The sequence below is a fragment of the Drosophila sechellia genome, unplaced genomic scaffold (assembly GCF_004382195.2).
Source record: "Drosophila sechellia strain sech25 unplaced genomic scaffold, ASM438219v1 U_211, whole genome shotgun sequence".
Taxonomy (NCBI): Eukaryota; Metazoa; Arthropoda; class Insecta; order Diptera; family Drosophilidae; genus Drosophila; species Drosophila sechellia.
The window spans coordinates 1-10,782 of NW_022611152.1; the positions used below are offsets into that span (position 1 = coordinate 1).

Consider the following 10,782-nt stretch of genomic DNA (forward strand, 5'->3'; position numbering starts at 1 on the left):
ACATTCTTGGTGGGGATCGCGCGCCAACAACCCCAAAGGGAAAACTCTGTTTGGGTACCTGCAACGCCACCGACTGGACTGCCACTCCACTGGCGAGCCCACTCACTGGCCAACGAATCCCTCAAGACTCCAGACCTACTGGACTTTGCTGTGTCGAAAGGCATAGGGCATGCGAAGATCAGCTGCACAACAAATGCTGATCTCCTGTCAGACCACTGTGCAATAAACGTGCTAATCAACAGCCAGTCCTCAGGAAAACCCCGCTCAGAAGGCTCACTGGAAAATATACCGACGCCGCAAGTTCGCGTCCTGGATGCTCTCCACCGTCAATCCGAACCCCATCCTCAACACACCCAGGACATTGATGAAGCTATCGGGAATCTCACCAGGCAGATGCAAAACGCTGCGGAATTCGCAAGCCACCGCCACCAAAGACTGCGAGAACACCTAGCAGGGACCTCCACCTCTGGTCCCCGGAAATTGCGGCACTCGTGACTGAGAAGAGGCGTCTCAGGAGAGTTTGGTTCTTGACGCGCAATCCAAGAGACAAAACAGCGCTCAATCACGCCACAAAGGAGTTGAAGGACAAGATCTCCAGCCTACGCCAGGACTCCTTCCTCAGATTCCTCGAGGAACTCTCTCCCGGGGACCCAGACCACAATCTGTGGAACGTCACCCGCCACATTAAACGACCAGCCAAAAAGGTTTCCGCAGTGCGCAAAGCAGATGGATCCTGGTGCCTTTCGGATGCTGAAAGAGCAGAAGCTTTCGCCGAACACCTTTACAACGCCTTCTCTCCGTTCGACTGCTGCACTGCCGAAGAACATGCTGAAACAGCCCGGTTTTCAATAGCCCAAGCTCTCCCGGTCCCCCGTTGGAACCAGTCGACCCTGAGGAAGTTGCGCAGGAGATTGCTCTACTGAAGAACAACAAATCTCCAGGCCTGGATCGTATAGATGCGGCGGCCCTAAAAATGCTCCCATCCCGCTGCAGAGGTTATTGTCCTCCTCAAGCCTGGTAAGCCTGAAGCCAATCTCGCCTCCTATCGTCCGATTAGTTTGCTGGCAATCCTCTCCAAAATACTCGAAAGAGTATTTTTGCGCAGAGTATTGCCAGTACTGGATGAGGCTGGTTTGATCCCCGATCACCAGTTTGGCTTCAGGCGCTCCCACGGAACACCAGAGCAATGCCACCGGCTAGTCGAACGGATCCTCGAGGCATTCGAGCAAAAGAAATACTGCTGCGCTGTAATGCTCGACGTGAAGCAGGCATTCGACCAGAGTTTGGCATCCTGGACTCCTCCATAAACTCAAATCCTACCTCCAAGCCCCCATTTTACCCTCCTAAATCCTACACTGAGGAAGAGCATTCCAAGTCAGATGCGGAAGTGCAATAAGCCTACCCAGAATGATCAGAGCTGGAGTTCCGCAAGGCAGTGTGCTCGGACCAATACTGTACACCCTTTACAACCGCAGACCTTCCCATAATCCCCTCCAGGAACCTAACTATAGCGACTTATGCAGATGACACGGCTTTCCTCGCCTCCTCATCCGACCCACGAGAAGCCTCCGAAACAATCCAAAGGCAAATGGACGCGCTACATCCCTGGCTCAGCAGGTGGAACATCGTAGTGAACGCGGAAAAATCTACCCAAACAACATTTGCACTAAGGAGAGGAGACTGCCCACCGGTCACGCTAAACGGAGTCATCATTCCCAACGCACCCGCACCCAAGTACCTAGGACTTACCCTGGACCGCAGGCTCACTTGGCGTCCCCACATCGTCAGCAAACGCATACAGGCCGATGCGCGTCTGAGGCAGATGCATTGGCTTATTGGGAGAGGGTCCAAGCTAAGGCAGAACCACAAAATCCTGGTGTACAAGGCAATTCTCAAGCCCATCTGGACCTACGGGATACAGCTATGGGGCACGGCAAGCCACACGAATCGCCTGCGTATACAGCGGTTCCAGAATAGGTGCTTGAGAATTGCCTGTAATGCGCATCCCTACCACGAGAATGTCGCCATACATAGGGAACTTGGAATCCCACAAGTCGCTGATGAAATCTCCAGGCTCAGCGAGAGATACCTGAAAAGGCTCGAAAACCACCCTAACCACCTCGCCACCAACCTGTTAGACAATAGCCAAACAAGCAGACGTCTCATGAGGAGACACCCTCTCGATCTTCCACAACAATAGACAACACATATAAAACCCGCCACAAATACATGTACAATAGTATCCCTTAAGCTAATGTTCCCCCGCAAAACCATTTAATTATTGTCCACTAGGACAGATTTTAAATAAATAAACGCACGCTAAAAAAAAAAAAAAAAAAAAAAAACTAAATTGATGACGAGGTGTTTGGCAACTTGACACAATCCATTAAAGTCTTTATATTAATTATATGATAGGGACAATATCATATGCGTCACTAAATTGATGACGAGGTGTTTGGCAACTTGATACAATTCTTTAAAGTCTTTATATCAAAAATTATATGATAAGGACAATATCATATGCGTCACTAAATTGATGACGAGGTGTTTGGCAACTTGACACAATTCATTAAAGTCTTTATATTAATTATATGATAGGGACAATATCATATGCGTCACTAAATTGATGACGAGGTGTTTGGCAACTTGACACAATCCATTAAAGTCTTTATATTAATTATATGATAGGGACAATATCATATGCGTCACTAAATTGATGACGAGGTGTTTGGCAACTTGATTCAATTCTTTAAAGTCTTTATATCAAAAATTATATGATAAGGACAATATCATATGCGTCACTAAATTGATGACGAGGTGTTTGGCAACTTGACACAATTCATTAAAGTCTGTATATTAATTATATGATAGGGACAATATCATATGCGTCACTAAATTGATGACGAGGTGTTTGGCAACTTGATACAATTCTTTAAAGTCTTTATATCAAAAATTATATGATAGGGACAATATCATATGCGTCACTAAATTGATGACGAGGTGTTTGGCAACTTGACACAATTCATTAAAGTCTTTATATTAATTATATGATAGGGACAATATCATATGCGTCACTAAATTGATGACGAGGTGTTTGGCAACTTGACACAATCCATTAAAGTCTTTATATTAATTATATGATAGGGACAATATCATATGCGTCACTAAATTGATGACGAGGTGTTTGGCTACAGGAAAAAATCATTTATTTATCGAATCATCAAGCAAAGGATAAGCTTCAGTGGATCGCAGTATGGCAGCTGCTCAACCACTTACAACACCTTGCCTGTTACAAAAGTCGTTTACAATTGATTCTAGGCTTTGTCATTGTATTAAATAATGCTTTTATATGTAACTAGCGCGGCATCAGGTGATCGAAGATCCTCCTAATTTACTATGTTACAAATTACATTGGCATCACATCCATTGTCGTTTATAAAATAAATTATAAACTTTAAATGGTTTAGAAGCCATACAATGCAAATTGCCCCTTATTTATCATTGCAGTCCAGCACGGATACGACCTTAGAGGCGTTCAGGCATAATCCAACGGACGTAGCGTCATACCACTGTTCGCTCGAACAAGTATTGTGCCATTGGTCCGTACCTGCGGTTCCTCTCGTACTACGCAGGAATGCTGTCGCAACAACGTTTTGTCATTAGTAGGGTAAAACTAACCTGTCTCACGACGGTCTAAACCCAGCTCACGTTCCCTTGCATGGGTGAACAATCCAACGCTTGGTGAATTTTGCTTCACAATGATAGGAAGAGCCGACATCGAAGGATCAAAAAGCGACGTCGCTATGAACGCTTGGCCGCCACAAGCCAGTTATCCCTATGGTAACTTTTCTGACACCTCTTGTTAAAAACTCTTTAAACCAAAAGGATCGATAGGCCGAGCTTTTGCTGTCCCTGTGTGTACTGAACACCGAGATCAAGTCAGCATTTGCCCTTTTGCTCTATGTGTGGTTTCTGTCCGCACTGAGCTGGCCTTGGGACACCTCCGTTATTATTTGAGAGATGTACCGCCCCAGTCAAACTCCCTACCTGGCAATGTCCTTGAATTGGATCATACCTGAGTAATTGGAGTTATACCAAATTTTCAAATCAAAAATACATAAATGCATCGTTTTATTAAAGAATTTGTTTGCGATTATATAACAAACTCGTGATACTTTGATCAAGAAGCTTGCATCAAAACCCAATACCATAAGATATAATAAATATATCCGTATAATGGCTAGGAAATGATACACGTTCCATTTAATCAAGTAAGTAAGGAAACAATAAGAGTAGTGGTATTTCATTGACGATACCAAACCGAGGTCTAATATCTCCCACTTATTCTACACCTCTTATGTCTCCTTACACTGCCAGATTAGAGTCAAGCTCAAAAGGGTCTTCTTTCCCCGCTAATTATTCCAAGCCCGTTCCCTTGGCTGTGGTTTCGCTAGATAGTAGATAGGGACAGTAGGAATCTCGTTAATCCATTCATGCGCGTCACTAATTAGATGACGAGGCATTTGGCTACCTTAAGAGAGTCATAGTTACTCCCGCCGTTGACCCGCGCTTACTTGAATTTCTTCACTTTGACATTCAGAGCACTGGGCAGAAATCACATTGTGTCAACACCCGCTAGGGCCATCACAATGCTTTGTTTTAATTAGACAGTCGGATTCCCCAAGTCCGTGCCAGTTCTGAATTGATTGTTAATTGATAATCGTTATAATTGATAAGAACTAATTGGTTTAACCCAAATAGTATTCTTAAAAATTTTAGCAAGAAAGTTCCACAATTGGCTACGTAACTAAACTATCCGGGGAACAAGTAACTAACATAAATGCTAGAAACTCTATTTACCCAGAACGAGCACATAAACCATGTTATTGTTTCCCAATCAAGCCCGACTATCTCAATCTTCAGAGCCAATCCTTATCCCGAAGTTACGGATCTAATTTGCCGACTTCCCTTACCTACATTATTCTATCGACTAGAGACTCTTCACCTTGGAGACCAGCTGCGGATATTGGTACGGCCTGTTGAGAAGTTTGCGTGTCCCCACCATAAATTTTCAAGGTCCGAGGAGAAAATATCGACACAACAGTATATGTCATGCTCTTCTAGCCCATCTACCATATCTCTCTGCGAAAGACTTCCATGGTAGTACGGCTATAAAACAGAAAAGAAAACTCTTCCGATATCTCTCGACGGCTTCTTTATGGTCGTTCCTGTTGCCAGGATGAGCACGAGGCCCATATTTAATAACAAACGGATACTCAACAGGTTACGGAATTGGAACCGTATTCCCTTTCGTTCAAAATTATTCAAGTGTATTATATTCGCTTTGTTTATATAGTTAGGCATTTTTGTTTTACTTGAAAATTTTCGGCTTTCGCCTTGAACTTAGGACCGACTAACTCGTGATCAACCACTGTTCACACGAAACCCTTCTCCACTTCAGTCCTCCAAGGTCTCATTCGATTATTTGCTACTACCACCAAGATCTGTACCAATGGCAGCTCCATGCAGGCTTACGCCAAACACTTCTACGCATACCATTGTACCTTCCTACTCACTAAAGTTTCAAAATTTATATCACAAGTAATATAAATCATCTACTTTAGCGGTAATGTATAGGTATACAACTTAAGCGCCATCCATTTTAAGGGCTAGTTGCTTCGGCAGGTGAGTTGTTACACACTCCTTAGCGGATTTCGACTTCCATGATCACCGTCCTGCTGTTTTAAGCAACCAACGCCTTTCATGGTATCTGCATGAGTTGTTAATTTGGGCACCGTAACATTACGTTTGGTTCATCCCACAGCGCCAGTTCTGCTTACCAAAAGTGGCCCACTGGGCACATTATATCATAACCTTGAACTTCATATCAAGAAAGTTAAGGTTCTTACCCATTTAAAGTTTGAGAATAGGTTAAGATCGTTTCGACCCTAAGGCCTCTAATCATTCGCTTTACCAGATAAGATTATTTTATATAATATTAAAATGCACCAGCTATCCTGAGGGAAACTTCGGAAGGAACCAGCTACTAGATGGTTCGATTGGTCTTTCGCCCCTATACTCAATTCTGACAATCGATTTGCACGTCAGAACTGTTTCGGTCTTCCATCAGGGTTTCCCCTGACTTCAACCTGATCAAGTATAGTTCACCATCTTTCGGGTCACAGCATATATGCTCAAGGTACGTTCCAGTTAGAGGCATAAATAATATAAATATACATTATACATAACTATATAGAACGCCCCGGGATTGTGTTAATTAGCTATAAATAGCTAAAAAACTAATCCCATTATTAGTCAAGTTAATTACGCTATTAGGTTTACATCCCAATAACTTGCACATATGTTAGACTCCTTGGTCCGTGTTTCAAGACGGGTCCCGAAGGTATCCTGAATCTTTCGCATTGTTAATCATACAAGAGCATATAATAAACACAAAAATCAATGATAATTATGCCATTATATAATTCCGAAAAATTAACGCTCTGTAATAATATAAATCTATCAGCACTTTATCAAATTAATAACATTTATTCTGTGTTAAAATGCAAGCAATTTAATTGGAATAAACTATAAGTTATATTTTATGATAAATTTGGGATATGCTAATAGATTACAATGTCCTTATATGGAAAAAATGCACATTATTCTTAATAATATTATTTAAATATTACAATTTTAATGATGAATTTTCCATAACGGATATTCAGGTTCATCGGGCTTAACCTCTAAGCAGTTTCACGTACTGTTTAACTCTCTATTCAGAGTTCTTTTCAACTTTCCCTCACGGTACTTGTTTACTATCGGTCTCATGGTTATATTTAGTTTTAGATGGAGTTTACCACCCACTTAGTGCTGCACTATCAAGCAACACGACTCTTTGGAAACATCATCTAGCAATCATTAACGTTATACGGGCCTGGCACCCTCTATGGGTAAATGGCCTCATTTAAGAAGGACTTAAATCATTAATTTCTCATACTAGAATATTGACGCTCCATACACTGCATCTCACATTTGCCATATAGACAAAGTGACTTAGTGCTGAACTGTTTTCTTTTCGCTCGCCGCTACTAAGAAAATCCTTGTTAGTTTCTTTTCCTCCCCTAATTAATATGCTTAAATTCAGGGGGTAGTCCCATATGAGTTGAGGTTGTATATATAACTATATTTTGCCATAAATTCTTTATATATAAATGATAAAACAATCAATTAAATTCGTTATAAATAGTTCCAATAGTTCTTGTAAGCAAAGTCATTTTTATCCATTTAACGAACCAACGAAGAATAATAACAAAACCAAGATTTTTCTTTTTCCGAATCATTAATAAGAGACAATTCTAGATGAAAAATATTTCAATTTTTTATGCTAGACATTTCTCAGTATTATTTGATTGAAAAAGAAAATATTTCTCTTCGTTTTTCACATTCAAATGTGAGATAATGTTTTTCATTTCTTTTTTAATATTATGAATAAAATCATTATTTAATCCAATAATATACCATATGCTTATAAAAAATTTATAAACAACTTAATTAGCATAGTCTTACAACCCTCAACCATATGTAGTCCAAGCAGCACTATAAAATTAATTAAAGTACATAACAGCATGGACTGCGATATGCGTTCAAAATGTCGATGTTCATGTGTCCTGCAGTTCACACGATGACGCACAGTTTGCTGCGTTCTTCATCGACCCATGAGCCGAGTGATCCACCGCTTAGAGTTTTATAATTCAATTTTATATAATGTCAATATTGTTTTTATTGAAAGAAATTAAAAATACACCATTTTACTGGCATATATCAATTCCTTCAATAAATTTATTTTTATACCTAAAATAAATGTTGCGAAATGTCTTAGTTTCATATAAGCATTATGTATCATAATAATCTGGTTATGGTTTGCTATTTTGGGTGACACATACTGCAAAATTTATATAAAACATTAACCTGATGGATGACAGGTACAAACATTGTATATTTTAGGTTGTTGCATTAGCCAACGTATGCTCATAACATAGATGAACAATACATATTCGCAACGCGTGTATATTATGGTCCATATACACACACACTTATTTTGATTACCACACATTCAAAATTATTTTTATTTTAATTCGACTTCTACTTTCGAATTTAGTTTAGTTTCTTCGATTTCCATTTTCGAGAATTTGTTTTTATAGGAAACGCCGTTGTTGTAGTAAGTACTGCCACAAATACGCACAGCAACATTAATAATGTTAAAGTCTTTTTATGAGGTTGCCAAGCCCCACATATAAAATAAAAGCCATCTTCATTTTATTTTGACTTTAACTTTTGATTCCGTGGAATCATTTTGTAATATTTTTATTTTGGTAAATTGTATTTATTTGTATTATAACAAATATTTATTAACGATAAGGATATTATACAATAATGATCCTTCCGCAGGTTCACCTACGGAAACCTTGTTACGACTTTTACTTCCTCTAAATAATCAAGTTCGGTCAACTTTTGCGAAACAACCGTAACACGCAAGGCGTCACAGTGATCACGTCCGGAGACCTCACTAAATAATTCAATCGGTAGTAGCGACGGGCGGTGTGTACAAAGGGCAGGGACGTAATCAATGCGAGTTAATGACTCACACTTACTGGGAATTCCAAGTTCATGTGAACAGTTTCAGTTCACAATCCCAAGCATGAAAGTGGTTCAGCGGTTTACCCGGACCTCTCGGTCTAGGAAATACACGTTGATACTTTCATTGTAGCGCGCGTGCAGCCCAGGACATCTAAGGGCATCACAGACCTGTTATTGCTCAATCTCATTATTGCTAGACGCAATTTGTCCATTTAAGAAGCTAGTGTCCTTATAATGGGACAAACCAACAGGTACGGCTCCACTTACATAAACACATTCAAACACAATAAACATTTTACTGCCACCATGAATGAAGGCTACATAAGCTTCAGCACCATAATCCTGAAGATATCTATTTAATATATTTGAGTCTCGTTCGTTATCGGAATTAACCAGACAAATCACTCCACGAACTAAGAACGGCCATGCACCACCACCCATAGATTCGAGAAAGAGCTATCAATCTGTCTTACACACTTATGTTCGGACCTGGTAAGTTTTCCCGTGTTGAGTCAAATTAAGCCGCAGGCTCCACTCCTGGTGGTGCCCTTCCGTCAATTCCTTTAAGTTTCAGCTTTGCAACCATACTTCCCCCGGAGCCCAAAAGCTTTGGTTTCCCGGGAAGCGACTGAGAGAGCCATAAAAGTAGCTACACCCAATTGCTAGCTGGCATCGTTTATGGTTAGAACTAGGGCGGTATCTGATCGCCTTCGAACCTCTAACTTTCGTTCTTGATTAATGAAAACATCTTTGGCAAATGCTTTCGCTTAAGTTAGTCTTACGACGGTCCAAGAATTTCACCTCTCGCGTCGTAATACTAATGCCCCCAAACTGCTTCTATTAATCATTACCTCTTGATCTGAAAACCAATGAAAGCAGAACAGAGGTCTTATTTCATTATCCCATGCACAGAATATTCAGGCATTTGAAGCCTGCTTTAAGCACTCTAATTTGTTCAAAGTAATAGTACCGGCCCACAATAACACTCGTTTAAGAGCACTAGTGCAGGTTTTTAAATAGGAGGAACATATGAAAAAATACAAGTATTTAATCACATATAAGAACTCCACCGGTAATACGCTTACATACATAAAGGTATAGTACTAACCACAATTGTAAGTTGTACTACCCGTATGAAGCACAAGTTCAACTACGAACGTTTTAACCGCAACAACTTTAATATACGCTATTGGAGCTGGAATTACCGCGGCTGCTGGCACCAGACTTGCCCTCCAATTGGTCCTTGTTAAAGGATTTAAAGTGTACTCATTCCAATTACAGGGCCTCGGATATGAGTCCTGTATTGTTATTTTTCGTCACTACCTCCCCGAGCTGGGAGTGGGTAATTTACGCGCCTGCTGCCTTCCTTAGATGTGGTAGCCGTTTCTCAGGCTCCCTCTCCGGAATCGAACCCTGATTCCCCGTTACCCGTTGCAACCATGGTAGTCCTAGATACTACCATCAAAAGTTGATAGGGCAGACATTTGAAAGATCTGTCGTCGGTACAAGACCATACGATCTGCATGTTATCTAGAGTTCAACCAATATAACGATCTTGCGATCGCTTGGTTTTAGCCTAATAAAAGCACATGTCCCATAAGGTTCATGTTTTAATTGCATGTATTAGCTCTAGAATTACCACAGTTATCCAAGTAACTGTTAACGATCTAAGGAACCATAACTGATATAATGAGCCTTTTGCGGTTTCACTTTTAATTCGTGTGTACTTAGACATGCATGGCTTAATCTTTGAGACAAGCATATAACTACTGGCAGGATCAACCAGAATAATGTTTTTCCTTCATATTCCATTCATATTTTTTGAATCGAAATAAGCAATATAATAGATATATAGATTTTTCACTTTATATAATTCCATGATTTTTATTATATTGAATAAAATTCAATATTTCGCCTTTGGGTAAAATTTTAAATATATAAATATAAGTAAAAAATCTATTCGATTACGGCCATTTTTATATAGCATTCGTAATCCATATTTTCATTTTTAATTTATACTTGTTTTACCAATATAACAAGAATTTCATATAATTATTGTAATATATATGTTTCTATAATTTTATCTTTTTATATATACATATTTCATTATAAAATATCATTTTATTTCCAACATACATAATT

General features: G+C 39.9%; 3 non-coding genes across 3 annotated transcripts; all 3 read right to left on the bottom strand.

Annotated features, from left to right (window-relative positions):
* Positions 1-3,212: 3,212 nt before the first annotated feature.
* Positions 3,213-7,174, bottom strand: LOC116802742. Its single transcript, XR_004363109.1, has one exon. It is a non-coding gene; the product is annotated as a large subunit ribosomal RNA (ribosomal RNA).
* A 394-nt stretch (positions 7,175-7,568) lies between these two features.
* Positions 7,569-7,747, bottom strand: LOC116802737. The gene has a single exon (XR_004363105.1). It is a non-coding gene; the product is annotated as a 5.8S ribosomal RNA (ribosomal RNA).
* Positions 7,748-8,434: 687 nt separating this feature from the next.
* LOC116802740 lies at positions 8,435-10,429 on the bottom strand. Its single transcript, XR_004363107.1, has one exon. It is a non-coding gene; the product is annotated as a small subunit ribosomal RNA (ribosomal RNA).
* Positions 10,430-10,782: the final 353 nt, after the last annotated feature.